This window comes from Mauremys reevesii, linkage group 12 (genome assembly GCF_016161935.1).
Source record: "Mauremys reevesii isolate NIE-2019 linkage group 12, ASM1616193v1, whole genome shotgun sequence".
Lineage (NCBI taxonomy): Eukaryota > Metazoa > Chordata > Testudines > Geoemydidae > Mauremys > Mauremys reevesii.
In genome coordinates this window covers 42,466,011-42,481,294 of record NC_052634.1, presented here as the reverse complement: position 1 = coordinate 42,481,294, position 15,284 = coordinate 42,466,011, and the positions used below count along the sequence as shown (strand labels likewise).

The following is a 15,284-nucleotide window of genomic DNA, read 5'->3' as shown; positions in this document are numbered from 1 at the left end:
TGTGCAATCCCTCGGCAGTTACCCAACTCACCAGCGTATGGGAGCGAGGGGCTGGGGCCGGGTTGTGACACGGCCCAGAGTCCTGTGCTGCCCCTTTGTTACCCAACCGGGGCAGGGTGGGGGATGGCCTGGGAGACCCGCTAAGAAAGGCGCTTCTGGTGGATCTGTGTGTGGGTCACGCTGCCCCCTGCTGGATAGACCCCTCTAGGTCAGAACCAGTCTCAGCCCGGGTCAGACCCTGGGAGCCCAGCCCCCTCTGTCGCCATGGCCATGTCTATTGGTCTCCTGGAAAGGTCCATTCTCATGGGTAGCTGTCCAGTGGCAGTGAGTTCCACAGGCCTCGGCACACGCTGTGTGGGGCAGGAGGTCCTTGTGTTGGGAGCAGTGGGAGTGAACTGTGTGCAGTTGTGTCTCTGAGCACAACTGCGAATATTCTGGTGTGTGTGTGTGTGATTGTGAGTGGAGGTGTGATTGTTTCTCTCTTTGGGGGTTGGGCTAGCATGCCCCTCTGGGTGTGTTGTGTGTGAGTGTTCTTGGGATTGTGTGAGTCCCTTTGTGTGTCAATGTGTGTGTGTGTCACTTGCTGCAGGATACAAAATCCTGCAAAGCCACCACCACACACACACACACACACACACACACACACACACACACACACACACACACACACACACACACACACACACACACACACACACACACACACACACACACACACACGGCTCAGCCCCACCAGCAGGAGGCAGCAGGGACACACACGTCTCTCCTGGGCCAGCTTGGACAATTTCCCATCACGACTCGGCACAGTGCTGGTGCCCCCACACGGGGGTGGGCAGTGACCGGGCAAGGGGGCCAGATGTGCTGGATTCAGAAGGAAGCACTTTGGGAAAATCAGTCACGGCCCTTAGCAGAGCTGGGACACAGACCCAGTGACCCCTGCACCACCCTGGGAGGGGAGTGGGGTCGAGTGGTCAGAGCAGGAGGGGGCTGCACACCAGGACCCCTGGGTTCTACCCCTGGCTCTGGGAGTGGAGGGGGTCTAGAGCAGGGGGACTGGGAGCCAGGACTCCTGGGTTCCATAGAGGAGACTGTTTTTACCTGTGCTCCCCTCCCTAGAGATCCCAGCCCCCTAGTGGAGAGTGAGTGGGAGCAGAGGAAGTTACTCTCCCACTCCACAAACATGATTCAACCCCCCCCCCTCCCCCGCATGGGCTGTGACATCATGGACCTCCCCAAGGCAGACAGTAGAAGCCCTGCCCCACCAGAGAACGGGGGGGTCTAGTTGCACCCACAACAATCTCACTCATGGTTGCAAAAAAAAAACCCTCATCCCCCCCAAACCACTGCTAGGACAGGATCTGCTGCTTTCCTTATCACCAGGAGCTGCTCCCCGCCAGGCACCACACCCCATTCACACGCCTTTGGTCACTATGCAGCTCAGTGGCAATCACTGCCCCGAAGTGACTCCGGCGCAGGCACCCACAGCACGAACTCCCCGCACCGGATTCTGTCCACACGCAGAGAATTCTCTCCGCCGGGCTCCTTCGGTTCCTCTCGCTGCTCTGCGTCCTGCCGCCAGACACTGCTCATCTGCATAGCCCCGCCCATGGACACGTGACAACTTCTGTCATTTTGGTCTCAGGTGAATGAGTTGCCCGCGGGGAGTGAGCACGTCACCGCAGGTCACAGCCCCAGCGCACGTCACAGCCGCCGGGCGGGGATTGTCTGTGAGCCCCGCGCTGGGGGCGGGGCTTCAGGGAGAGACCCAGCCCCATAGACAGCCTGGGGCAGGGAGATATTGGGGGAAGGGATGAGGGGATGGGGAGAAGGGGAGGAGAGACCCAGCCCCATAGACCCGTAGGGGCCGGGAGATATTGGGGTCAGGAGGGGAGAAGGGGGGTTGGCAGAGACCCAGCCTGGGGTGCAGGAGAAATGGGGTGGGGTGGAGGGAGACATGTGGGGTGGGGGTGGGGTGTGTGAAATGTTGGTCCAGGGAAACTGAGTCATTCCCAGGACATCGTGTGCAGGGGGGAGCACAGGGGCAGGGAGAGAGCCCCAGCCCCACAGAGCCCCAGAGGGATATTGGGGGCAGGGGAGGGGATGGAGGGAGGAGAGACCCAGCCCCATAGACCCCTAGAGGCAGCAGGATATGGGGGGGTAGGAGAGGGGATGGCAGAGGAAAGGCCCATCTCCATAGACCCACCCAAGAGGCAGGAAATGAGGGGAGAAGGTGGGAGGGAGGGATCCAGCCCTATAGACCTGTAGGGGCAGGGAGATATTGGGGGCAGGAGGGGAGAAGGGGGGTTGGCAGAGACCCAGCCCGGGGTGCAGGGAAATGGGGTGGTTTGGAGGGAACTGGGCAGGAGAAGAGACACATGGCAGGACACATGTTGGGACAGGGAAACTGACTCACTCTGAATACATGCAGAGCAGGGCAGAGCGGAGGCAGATCATGCTGGTCCCAGGGTAATTTCGGGGGGTTCTGATTCCCCACTGAGCCGGGGGGCTCCCTTCTGGGCTGAGGAGACCTGGGGTGGGCGGGTGCAGGGGCTGGGTGTGTGTGTCAGGCTGGGGGAGCTGCCTGGGCAGAGGAGCTGGAACTGGGGGTGCTGCAGCAGCCCCTGGCTTGACGTGGTTTCCATCACACCAAGGGGTTACAGTTGGTTCAGTGGCTCAGCACCCCCCCACTATACAGATTGTTCTGGCACCACTGGCCTAGGGTCACCGTCTAGTGCCCTTTGCTGCCCCGCTCAGGGCCTGCCTGGCTCTCCTAGAGCAGGGCGAGCGCCCAGCTCTCCTGGGGCAGGGCTGGCGAGAGCTCTGGACAGATACTAACAGCGCCGGGGAGCCTGGATGAATATTAGTGGGACAGAGGAGCCTGGGGCAGTTTATCAGAGAGCAGAAATGAATCCCGCACACAGCGCTGGAGCTGCAGTGCTCAGGGTGTGGGCCTGGGTCTCCTGCACAGTCTCCCTGCACCCCCTCATGGCATAACAAGTTCCCTGCAGAGAAGCAGAGGTGCGGGACTGAGGGCTGCGGCGGGGGCTGCAGCACCCCCATGTCTCACTGTGAAAAGCTCCAGGTGCTGTGGGAACAAAGCCGGCATTATTGTGCGATTCCAGAGAACCCCGGAGCTGTGCTGCCCCTGTGCAGTGTGAGCGGGAATTACATGTTTTCACAATGCTTGTGAACACACCTAGGTACAGTTCACAGGCTTTCAGCACCCCTGACAGGCTGATTAGAACACCTGCAGCCAATCAAGGCAGGCTACTCAGGATAAAAAGGAGCTCATTCCAGTTTGTGGTGTGCGTGTGAGGAGCTGGGAGCAAGAGGTGCAAGGAGCTGAGAGGGAGAGGGTGAGGGTGTAGCTGCTGGAGGACTGAGGACTACAAGTATTATCAGACACCAGGAGGAAGGTCCTGTGGTGAGGATAAAGAAGGTGTTTGGAGGAGGCCAGGGGGAAGGAGCCCAGGGAGTTGTAGCTGTCATGCAGCTGTTACAGGAGGCACTATAGACAGCTGCGATCCACAGGGCCCTGGGCTGGAACCCGGAGCAGAGGGCGGGCCCGGGTTCCCCCCAAATCTCCCAACTCCTGATCAGACCCAGGAGGAGTTGACCCAGACTGTGGGTTCTACCAGAGGGGAAGATCACTGAGGTGAGAAAATCTGCCAATAAGCACAGGACCCACCAAGGTAGAGGAGGAACTTTGTCGCAGCCTCTAATTGCAGCGTTTTTAAACGATCTACATGCTGCTTGCAGGCTCAACACTTGCCACAGCAGCTCCTTTTAACTTCCATTCAACCACCTGTACTTATGCATAATAGGTTGACTTTAGATCTTTAACTTTGATTGGTAGCTGAGAAGATGGTAAATTGGAGAGAAATCCGTTCTTCGTTTGCTTGTTATTTCCTGACTTCTTTATTCATTGCCTTTTCCTTATTTCCCTACAGATTGACTAGATCCGGGTGCTAGCAGGGGGCCCTGACGGGCTCCTTATTTTCTGATTTCTTTCGGAAGCATTGAACTTGCCAGAGCACAGTCAGATTCTGGATGTTCATGGAAATGTAACACCTCGTGCTCAGGTTTAGTTCTGTTTCTCAGCTCTTTTGGAAAATCGATCTTTAGTCTGACAAGCAGCATCCTTGCATTGGGAGATGGCTAATTAATAAGACCATAAACCTTGGCAATCAAATGGAACCTGAAGTCCATAGAAGACCCCGAAAGGCCCTTGGGGAGTGGAGTGCAAGTTGAGGAAGACTTCCCTGCAGAGCTTCTCTCTCAATTCTCGTTTTCCTGTATTGAGCGCAAAAGTCGGGAATCAGCTCAGGGTAGGGTTATACCATGTGTGTGCAGTGGTTAGACAAGAAACTGGACTGGTATGGAGCAAAACTCTTGTGTGTGCCTGATGACTGTATGTTTGAGAAGGAGCAGAAAAGAGCATTGGGGCTGCGGTATAGCGCTTGCATAGGCTTTCTTTGGCCTGTTTTGCTGTAAGAGTTAAAACAGCGAGAGATTGTTAGTCACAAGTCAGTGGGTGCGTTTATGCAAATTAGGAGCATATAGGGAAACCAGCAAGAGGAAGGAGGGTGAAAGACTTCTCTGTCTTTGAACAGAACTGTGTGTTAAGGGCTCTTGCTTTGAATTCTTCCAGTGGAGTCATTTTGGGGAAGTGATCATCACTTCGAGTTACCTAGTTATCAAAGCCCCGTGAATGGTGTTTGGTGCGTGTCTGGGAGCTCCTCGTGCTGAAGTAGAAAGCAGTGGGGGAAGAGCGGCTGCCTAGCATCCGAAACTCTCAGCATCACTTCTCGGCTCCTTAGAGCTAAGATCAAAAGTGTAGTGTCTGTTTTTATCAGTTTAATATCTGATAGGTCCTTTATTTGAGGACTGTATATTAAATTGATTTTTAAAACAAGGGGATGGAATAGGAGCTTGCTCTGTCCACCCCATGTATTGACCTGGTATTGCAGTGTCTCCAGGACCAGTGCCTCTCCTTTTGGGGAGAATTGTCTGGTTAAAAAGCAGAAAAAAGTTTCACTTTAAAGATGTTGATTTGAGAAGATTTTTTTAAAGTAGTTGAAAAATCAGGTTTCTTTATCACTTTGGTTTCTTCATAACAACATATTGTTAAAATTTCTTGGGAGTGTTTTCTAAGTCTACAGATGTGAGTTTTTTTGTCTTGCTAGAAGATTGTTTTAAAAGCTGGGATTCTTCTGTTTCCTTTGAATCTTTTTAACAATATGAGGGATGAATGCTTTCCAGACTGAGGGTCTGTTTGGGAGATGGTTGGTTGGGGCGGGGGGGGACACACACACACAGATTGGTAATATTTGAGTCACATGTATATCAATAACTGGATGAGTTACATAGACTTCTCTCCACCCAGCCCACGTTCCATGTATCTTGACTGAGCCTGTCGCCCTCCATCCCAGAGCAGAAGCCTGAAGCCTGAGCCCCACCGCACTCCCTCAGTTACAGCCCAGGAGGCTGTGGCCACAATAAAAGCCCCTGGTGGCCACATTTGAGAAATGCTGGAGCCTCACAGTAAACAAATCCCAGCAGGTTTGTCACTCCCTGTCCTGCACCCTGGGGATTTCCTGCCCTCTCCCACCCAGACCAACCTTCCTGGAAGATCCCACCCCCTATGTATTTACTGCCCTTTCTCCCCGCCAAGGGAACCCGCCAGCAACTCCCTGCTAATCCCTCCCTCAACTAGCTCCACTGCAGCCATTTCCCTTCCCCGGCCCCTGGGAGGACGGAATGAGCTGGAGCAAAACATGGATGTTGCGCTGCAGCCTGTTAGGGCAAAAAGGGCAATTGGGGACATGTCAGAACAGGAAATAATTTCACAGCACAATTCCCCCCAGGCTCTTTCCCTGCACACGGATATTCCAGCTTGTCCTGCATGGGACAGAAACATTCAAATCTAGGGCTGTCAATTAATCGCAGTTAACTTGCATAATTAACTTTTAAAAAATCATGATTAATCTGTTTTAATCACACTGTTAAACAATAGAATACTAATTTAATTTTGTTTTTCTACATTTTCAAATATATTGATTTCAATTACAACACAGAATACGAAGTGTACAGTGCTCACTATATATAGTTTTATTACAAATATTTACACTGTAAAATATAAAGTACTGTAGTGCAATCTCTTTATCATTAAAGTGCAACTTGCATATGTAGATTTTTTTTTGTTGTTACATAAGTGCACTCAAAAAGAAAACAATGTAAAATTTTAGAGTCCAGTCAGTCCTACTTCTTGTTCAGCCAATCGCTAAGACAAACAAGTTTGTTTACATTTACTGGAGATAATGCTGCCCATGTCTTATATACGTCACCTAAAAGTGAGAACAGGCTCTCTCATGGCACTTTTGTAGCCAGCGTTGCAAGGTATTAACGTGCCAGATATGCTAACATCCATATGCCTTCATACTTCAACCACCATTCCAGAGGACATGCTTCCATGCTGATAACGCTCGTTAAAAAAATAATGCGTTAATTTGTGACTGAAGACCTTGATGAAGAACTGTATGTCTCCTGCTCCATGATTTTATCTGCATTCTGCCATAGATTTCATTTTATGGCAGTCTTGGGTGATGCCCCAGCACATGCTGTTCACTTTAAGAACACTTTCACTGCAAATTTGACAAAACGCAAAGAAGGTATAATGTGAGATTTCTAGAGATAGCTACAGCGCTCGACCCAAGGTTTAAGAATCTGAAGCGCCTTCCAAAATCCAAGAGGGACGAGGTGTGAAACATGTTGTCAGAAGTCCTTAAAGAGCAACACGCTGATGCAGACACTACAGAACCTGAACCACTAGACAGGAAAATCAATCTTCGGTGGGTGGCATCTGACTCAGATGAGGAATATGAAGGTACTTTGGCTCGTTATCGAGCAGTACCTGTCATCAGCATGGAAGCATGTCCCTGGCCTCTGATTGCTAGAAGCTGGGAGGGGAGAACAGGGGCTGGAGCTCTCCATGGCCGCCTGGTCTGGTCACTCCCTCTGAAGCCCGTAGCCAAGGCCAGCCTTAGGGGTGGGTGCCACCAGGGAATTGCCCAGGGGTACCGTGGTCAAGGGTGGTGCTGTACGGTAGCAGAGAGGTGTGTGCTGCTGGTGTAAAGTCAGAAACTGCTCCCGGCTGGCAGGGGAGTGCTGCTTGGGGTGGTGCCCAGATTTCTCCCTGCTCCCTCCCGGCATAGGAACATGCGGGGAGGGAGGGGGAGAGAGCGGTGATGAGCAGATACTGCTCCCCCCAATGTTCCTCTGTGCCCCCCTAGGGGGCTGTGAGGGGGGAGCAAAGAGCGACGTCAGGGCTCCCTGCATCCAGGTCACCTTCCCCACCACTTGGGCTGCATAAGGGGAGGACAGAGGGAGCAAAAAGCCTTTGTGAGCTCAGCACACACAAGCCAGGAAAAGATTAACACCCACCCCCAGCCCAGCCAAAGTGGGAGCTTCCCCCCCTTCCCGGCCACAGGCCCATGGGGCTCATGGATGGAGGAGTTTGGGGGGCTGTGGGGGCCCCTGAAGGACTAGCTCAGTGTGTGAATGAGGGACTGGGGTGTATGTGGGGGCCGGACTGTGGGTTGGGGTGTCCAGGGGGACCCCAGGGAAGGGACTAGGGGGATTAGGGACAGAGGAGGGTGGGGTTACCAAGGTGCATTGTGGGAATGTGGGATTTAGAGAGCCCAGAGTGGATGGGTGGGGGCGGGTTGGAGGGCCCCACAGTGGCTGAAAAGGGGAACCCGGCAGGTTGGGGGGCAGCAGAGATTGGAGATGAGGAACCTCACACCCTGGGGATGGACTGGGGCAGGGGGGGGGATGGGAAAGTGGGGCCCAGCCATGGAGAAATGGGCTGGAGGCGATTAGGGGCAGGGCGCTGGGGGGGGAGAGGGAGGAGGAGGAGGTCGGGGGCAGGGTGACGGGGGGGTCTGAAGGGACAGGCCAGGCAGAGCGGACAGGGTGGGGGAGGGGATGCTGGGGGCGGGGCTGGTGGGAGGGTCACAGCGGGGGGGGAGGGGTGAAGCCCTTTCACTCCGCGCTGCGTCTGCCCGGGATTCGAATCCCAACGGCCGCAGCGTGCGCCGGGGGGGGGGGCAGCGAAGCCTCGGGGCGAGGGCACCGGGGCCTCCCCCCACGCGCCGAGTCTCTGTCCCGCGCTCTCTCCGCCAATCAGGGAGCGGGGAGGGGCGGGACGAAGTGATGAGCTGTGGCCCCTCCTCCAATAGAGGCCGCGTGTGTGTGAGAGAGAGAGAGAGAACTACGCTTCCCAGTGTGCACCGGGAGGGGGCGCGTTGCCTGAGCAACCGCCCGTCACTTCCGCTCTGAGACGAGCCAGGAACTACAACTCCCAGCCTGCCCCGGGGCGCCTCCGTCCTCTCCAGCCCAGGTGAGGGCGGGTCCCTGGGTCAACCCGACACCTCCCCCCCAGCGCAACTCCTCATCCCCGCCCCCCAGAGAGCCCTGGCCCCGCCCCCCCGGTGCAGGGTGTGACGCTGCCCCTTTCACCCCCCGGCACAAAGTGGCTGGTGGGGGCGGGGCCGGGTCTGGCTCTGCCCGGGGGCTGGATCCACGTGTTCCCGGCGTCCCTACGTGTCCCCCCCCGACTCCCGCTGCCCCCAGCCCCGCCCCCTCCCCGGGTGAGCCCGGCTCCAAAGCCCCGCAGAAAGACCTGCCCCGGCCTGCCCCGAGCCCCCCGCTGTGCCCTCCCCAGAGCCCTGCCCCGCCCCTTCCCCCAAAGCCCCGCCCCCCGCTGTGCCCGCCCCCAAAGCCCCGCCCGGTCGCTGCCCACCCCCGTGCGGGGGCACCAGCACTGTGCCCGGTCGTGATGGGAAATTGTCCAAGCTGGCCCAGGAGAGACGTGTGTGTGTCCCTGCTGCCCCCTGCTGGTGGGGCTGAGCCCTGCTCTGTGTGTGTGTGTGTGTGTGTGACACTGTTTGTGTCAGTGTGTTGCTGGGCTAACCAGTAGGAAATGGCTTTGCAGGATTTTGTATCCTGCAGCAAGTGACTGACTGACTGACATGCACACGCACAAAGGGACTCACACAATCCCAAGAACACTCACACACAACACACACAGAGGGACATGCTAGCCCAACCCCCAAAGAGAGCAACAATCACACCCCCAGCCGCACTCACAATCACCCCCCCCACACCATAATATTTGCAATCGTGCTTAGAGACACAACTGCACACAGTTCACTCCCACTGCTTCAAATACAAGGACCTCCTGCCCCACACAGCATGTGCCAAGGCCTGTGGAACTCACTGCCACTGGACGGCTACCAATGAGAATGATCCCCTCATGCTGGATCATCTGCTTGGCCCCCTGCCCCTCTCGGGACGCGCTGTGCGGCGTGGCTGGGGATTGTGCAATGGCCCAGCACCAGACAATGCAGAACGGACACCACACACCCTGCCCTGCCTCACCTGAGCTGCTCTCCAGGTGCATTGGAGCCCAGCACCCCGCACCTTGGCCCTCCTGCCCCACAGGGGGTGAGCTGCAGCCCCTGCCACACTCCGCAGAGGGGAGAAGGGTCAGGCCAGCCAGCCCTTGTAAGATGGGGAAATCACCATCGAGGTCGACGGTATGGGGGCTGTGACATACAGAGAAACAGTTCTCGCGCCGGCAGAAGGCAGCAGAGCATTCGCACACACATACACACACACACACACACAATTGCAAACATACACGAACACATGCATGAATCCAGCCACACACAAACAATTGCTAATATACACAAACACCCGCACAAATCCAGCCAACACCAACACAAGCCTGGGAACCAGGGGAGCAGAGCAGGCTGGGGCCGGGTCACTCCACTTCCCGCAGGAAGTAGCCAGCCCCCCATGTCCCACAATGGCCTGGGACCAGCCCCCCTCTGCTTCCCCCCACGCAGGCCTGGGGCCCCAGCCTGCTTTGCTCCCCTGGCTCCCAAACTTGGGGGGGGGGGGAACCGCCCCACAGCACTCGCCGGCGGCGTGGCTGGGAGCCAGGGGAATGGACCAGGCTGGGGCTGGGTCACTCCACTTACCAGGCAGTGAGTGCAGGGGCGGGGGCCATGAGGAAGAGCCGGGCAGCCCCCCTGCAGCAGCTCCCCACCCCAGCTCACCTCCACTTCACCTTCTCCCCTGAGCACGCCGGCACCGCTCCACTTCTCCCGCCTCCCAGACTTGCGGTGCCAATCAGCTGTTTAGTGCCGCAAGCCTGGGAGGGGAGGAGAATCAGAGCAGGGGCAGCGTGCTCAGGGGAGAAGACGGAGCAGAGGTGAGCTGGGACAGGGAGCGGTGCCCCTGCACACCCCCACCCCCGTTACTTGCTGTGGACAGCCCTCCCCCCGCACCTCCCCCAGCCTCCTGCCCCAGCTCACCTCCACTCCCCCGCCTCCCCTGAGTGCGATTTTTGGTGCCCCCAACCACTTAGCACCCTGGGCGGCCGACTAGTTTGCCTAGTGGTTGCACCGGCCCTGGCCACTGCCTGTCAGCAGGATTCCTCCTCCTCCTCAGGGAGACTAAATCTCTGCATCTAGACAGCCAGTCCATCCGCTGCACCCCAGTCCCCCATGCCTGAGCCTCCCTGCCAAAGCCCTGCACCTGGCTCCAGAGAATTAAGTCTCACGTGTCGCTGGGAACTCGACTTCTTGTGCCCAGAGAGTCTCGGCCCCCCTCAGTAGCTGATCTGAGAAACACAGTGTCTGCAAAAGCAGCAAAGAGTCGTGTGGCACCTTATAGACTAACAGACGTATTGGAGCATGAGCTTTCGTGGGTGAATCCCCACTTCGTCGGATGCGTCAGTGTCGGCCTTTTCCAAAGAAGTGCCTGGAGGGCCTTTTTCTATGTGGCCTAATGGATAAGGCGTCTGACTTCGGATCAGGCGATTGAGGGGTCGAGTCCCTTCGTGGTTGTGCTTGTGCAGTTTTACCTTTGGGCTGAAAGTCCTGCTCCTTTCAGGGCTGGAACCTCTTCTTGGCCGCTCAGGCCAATGCTCTGGCTTCAGCTAGAGCCCCGGGAAGGAGTTGGGGGGGGGTGGGCGTCACAAAGGCTGGGGCATGAGCCCCAGGTGCTTCCAGTCTCACCTTTGCCCTTCCTGACTTGCCAAAGAAAATGGGCGGCTGCCCAGGCTAGAGTGTGGAGCAGTTTCCCTCTTCCAAGTGTGCGCCTGTCCCTGTGCTTGAGGGTACTTGCTACATAGCACCTTGGGAGCCTGGGTGTTTCTCTGCTTCTCGCCAGCTGGGGAAAAGCCTCTTGGGGTAAAATCTCCTGCCCCATTGCAAAAGTGAGCACCTTGAGTGGGAACGGTCAGAGGCTGCACCAGGGGGGCTGGCCCTGCTTTCCTACCATCTTCTGATGTTGGCCACTGAGCATCAGCAGCCGCCCTGCATGCTGGTCTGTGGGTGGCCTTCAGTGGGTGTTTGGCATGGCAGGGAGCAGGGTGTCTTTGTGCCTGTCTGAAGGCCACACATAGGCATGGTCCTGCCCTCCTCTGGCCCTGACCTCAGTTGTTCTGTGGCTTTTAAGCCTTCCCTTGGAGCCGTCAGCACCAGCCGCCTCTGCTCCAGGTGCCCAGAGGAGGAGAGGTGCTGGGCTCTGTGACGAAGTGGGGGATTTTCTTAGGGTTTTCTGTGTTTTCCAGTGGTTCGCATGCACAGGGAGCGGGACTCAGTGTCCCCGGGTGTTACTGGTTTAACGAGGTGAGGGGAGAGGGAGTTTGTTGTTACAGAGGACCGGAGAGGGACTTGGGACCCTGGCTGATGGCCTGGAGGATGGAGACCCCAGCGACTGGTGACCCGGAGACCCAGCTCAGGAGTCACAGCCAGTTCTGGCCAGTGAGAGGACAATGGGCTGCGGGGAGAGGACCCCGTGACCAACCTGTTCCAGCCAGAGGGGGGCGGAGAGGGGAGGAGGCCCAGGCAACCCTGTTTACCTGGAGAAAAGACAATGGACAGAGGTGGGGCTTGGGGCCCGGGATATCGGAGGCCCAGCTGGGAAGCAGGGGGGCTCGGGGCTGGCGAGGGGAAGCAGGCAGAGCCCACCTGGCTGCAGGGGGACTGGGATGTGCTGGGCTGAGGGAGGCCAGGCCTGAGGCCCTGAGAGTTTCCTGTGCTGTGTTCAACTCTCAATAAACCCTCCTGTTTTATGCTGGCTGAGAGTCGCTCCGGGCTAGAGAACAGGGGGCATCAACCCCTTCGGGGGTGAGGAGACCCAGGGGGTCCAGAGCGCGTGGACTCCCTGAGGGGGCCCACGGCGAGAGACAGACGTGCTAAGGCTCAGAGAGGTGCGGCTCCAGGAGGTGGAGGGGCCTGACCCCGAGAGAGAGTGGACCCCCAGAGAACGGCTGTCGCACTGAAAGGGGCACCCCCCACGGACCGCACAGGGCCAAGAGTGGGCACGATCTGTGAGTCCGTGACAGGCAGTGACATCACAAAGGCCTTTTGCAGGACCTCAGACTATTGGTCAAAGGTGGTGGGAGGTGGTGACCTCACAGAGAGATGCTGACATCAGCCAGGCAGGAGAGGGGCGAGGGGCCAGGGAAACCTCAGAGACCCCTGTGGCTTTGCTTCAGCAAGTCTCCTTCTCCAGGTCTCTCTTTGAGGACTGAGAGAGTATTCGGGTTCACGGACGTGAGTGCCAGGAGGAACCTCTTTCGAGTTTTCTCCTTCCCTTTTAGTGATTTTACTAGAAAACAGACGTCCCTGTTTAGAAGGTAAGAGCCTCCTCGAGGGAAGGGTTGTCATGGGGGTGTCACAGTTCGGATGCCGGTGCCCCCCCCATGTAAGGAAGGTCCCGCCACCCTGCTCTGTGTTCGCAGAGTGGGAGAGAGCAACATCCATGGCAGTGATTTGCTCCTGGCTACCGGAGCAGAGCAGCAGGCTCAGCTGTCAGAACTTCCCAGAGCGATGAAAGGGGAGGGGCCCATGGCTCTGTAGCAGGAATGCAGGGCAGGCGAGTTCACAGAGGGCATTGTGGGATACTGGAGGAGGCCAGTTATGGTGATATAATGAACGGCAGCATCTACACTGACACTCTGCCACTTTAAGTTTGCTGGAAAAAGCGCTAGGCTTCTCATCAAAGTGTTTTTATTTTGTCACCAAAACAGGGCAGTTTTGTTGCCAGACGTGGCATTGCAGTGTGTGCGCCAGCCACAAGCTGCTGACCGAGGGAGCATCATGTGTTTTTCACACACCTGAGCAATATAATTCTGCTGAAATAACTTTGTAGTGCAGACCTGGCCAAAGATTCACACACAGAGACACAACTTGCAAGGAAAATGTCACCTGCTCCTCTGCTTTTCCAAACACAAGCAAAGCTTGTTAGGCCTAGATGGAGATGCAGGGAGTCAGGTGTGAGCAGACACTCTACCTTAGTCACAGGCAGGCACCATGGTTTAGCTGGTTAAAATACCTGTTTTGTAAACAGGAGATCCTGGGTTCAACACCTAGTGGTGCCTTGTTGAGATGCTTTTAGAACACCTGCTATTGGCTACTGTCAGAAGATAAAATACAGAGCTAGATGGACCTTTGGTCTAGCCCAGTGTGGTTTTTCTTATGGTTTAAATTACTCTCACTGGCACTGATAATAGAGTTACTGAAAGTTTGGGAGTTAAGATCTGATAAATCAGTGGTCCAAGCTCCTCGCGGATGACCCCCACCCTCTGGGACAGGGGCAGGTCTGAGTTCTTGCACCAAACGCTCATTGTGGCTGCCAGAATCTATGGGCAGCTCATTTAGTTTACACCCAGGGTTGAGTCCTTGATTCACACATCAAGGATAACAACCTTTTGTTTCTCCTGCCCCAATAACAAGGAGACTGGGAATCCAACACCAGCCAAAAGTGATCATTTCGGCAAGCAACCCAACCTATTTCCAACATACTGTAAAATCCACATGCAGCCTCATACACAAAACCTTGCAAGAAAATCTTCCTGAGGGGGTCTGAAGCACCTGCTGCTGGAGGGAAGGTGGGAGCTGTGGGTTGGGATTGAGGAGCAGCATGAGGAGAAGGGACCTGTGAGTTGGGATTGAGGGGCACTGGGAATAGGAGGGGCCTGTGGGTTGGGATTGAGGGGCACTGGGAATAGGAGGGGGCTGTGGGTTGGGACAGAGGAGAAGGGTGAAGAGGAGCAGGCTCTGGTTGGGAGTGAGGAGCAATGAGCATAGGAGGGACTGAGGGTTGGGTCTGAGGGGCACTGGGAGTACAGAGGACATGGGTTTGGGCTGAAGAGCATCCTCATTTGAGGATCCAGCAGGACAGGGAAAGGCAGCGGGTGATTCTAATTCCTTAGGGATATTCTGTGTGTTTGTGTGTGCAGGGGAGGAACATGCTCTATGCCCAGAGGACTTTATTCCTCCAGCCTGCAAGGACAGAGGGGATGTCAAGGAGTTGCTCCTTCAATCCCCCCCCCCCCAAGGCCCTTCTTAGGAAAGGCAAAATCCTGAAGAGAAAGAGTAACACCAAAGAAGACTCCAGAAAGTCAGATTTTTACAATCACAGCGAGTAGTTTATCACCTGACCAGGGACTTGAACCCTGGACCCTCAGATTAAAAGCGTGATACTCTGCCAACTGAGCTAGCCAGGCTCACACAGGAAAAGTGCCACTTGGTGCAGAGGTGAAGCTAGTCAAGAAAAAGCGAGACGGACACAATAGGGGAAACCTGCTGCTCTCTCTCTCTTCCCAGCCCTGGCCTGGCCTGGTATTAGTGCTGGTTAAAAGATGGGAAAATATCAGCATCTACCAGCCTTTCATAGCTGTACAAGACTCAGGCACAATACAGAGGTGCCCATCTGCAAGTGCCGAATGGTTGGATTGGCTAATGCAGCCTGTAGACGTCCAGGGCACACTGGGATATAGAGCCAAGTGTCCATCACCATCATCATTTTGAAGGGATAATGATAATGATGGGAAGGTTCACAACTGACTCAGTAATTGCATACAAAGGTGCACGTCTGGCAGTTACATTGGGAAATTCTGGCTCCTTCTCAGGCTCAGGTTGGCCACCCCGTCTAGATGTAGAAGTTACAACATTTAAACTTGAAAGAGGGGCCAATTTCCCCATCATTTCACACCTTTACATCCAAACACGATGACTTTCTGAATGAACCCTCCTCGTCCAGACCAGCAGCAGGCTGAGCAGGCCAACGGCATAAGATCAACATTTTAATTTAATTTTAAATGAAGCTTCTTAAACATTTTGAAAACCTTGTTTATTTTATAATACACTAGTTTAGTTATATAATATATAGACTTGTAGAGAGACCTTCTAAAAAACATTAAA

The 15,284-nt window shown here is 55.6% G+C and overlaps 1 protein-coding gene and 1 non-coding gene across 2 annotated transcripts in view; both read left to right on the top strand.

Moving 5' to 3' along the window:
* The window catches only part of LOC120375611 (zinc finger protein 850-like), a gene marked incomplete at its 3' end in the record, with an annotated part of 610,246 nt that overhangs the window by 443,837 nt on the left and 151,125 nt on the right, over window positions 1-15,284 (top strand). The gene's annotated exons all lie outside the window — the stretch shown is intronic.
* On the top strand, window positions 4,801-4,995 carry LOC120376361. The gene has a single exon (XR_005587244.1). It is a non-coding gene; the product is annotated as a U2 spliceosomal RNA (small nuclear RNA).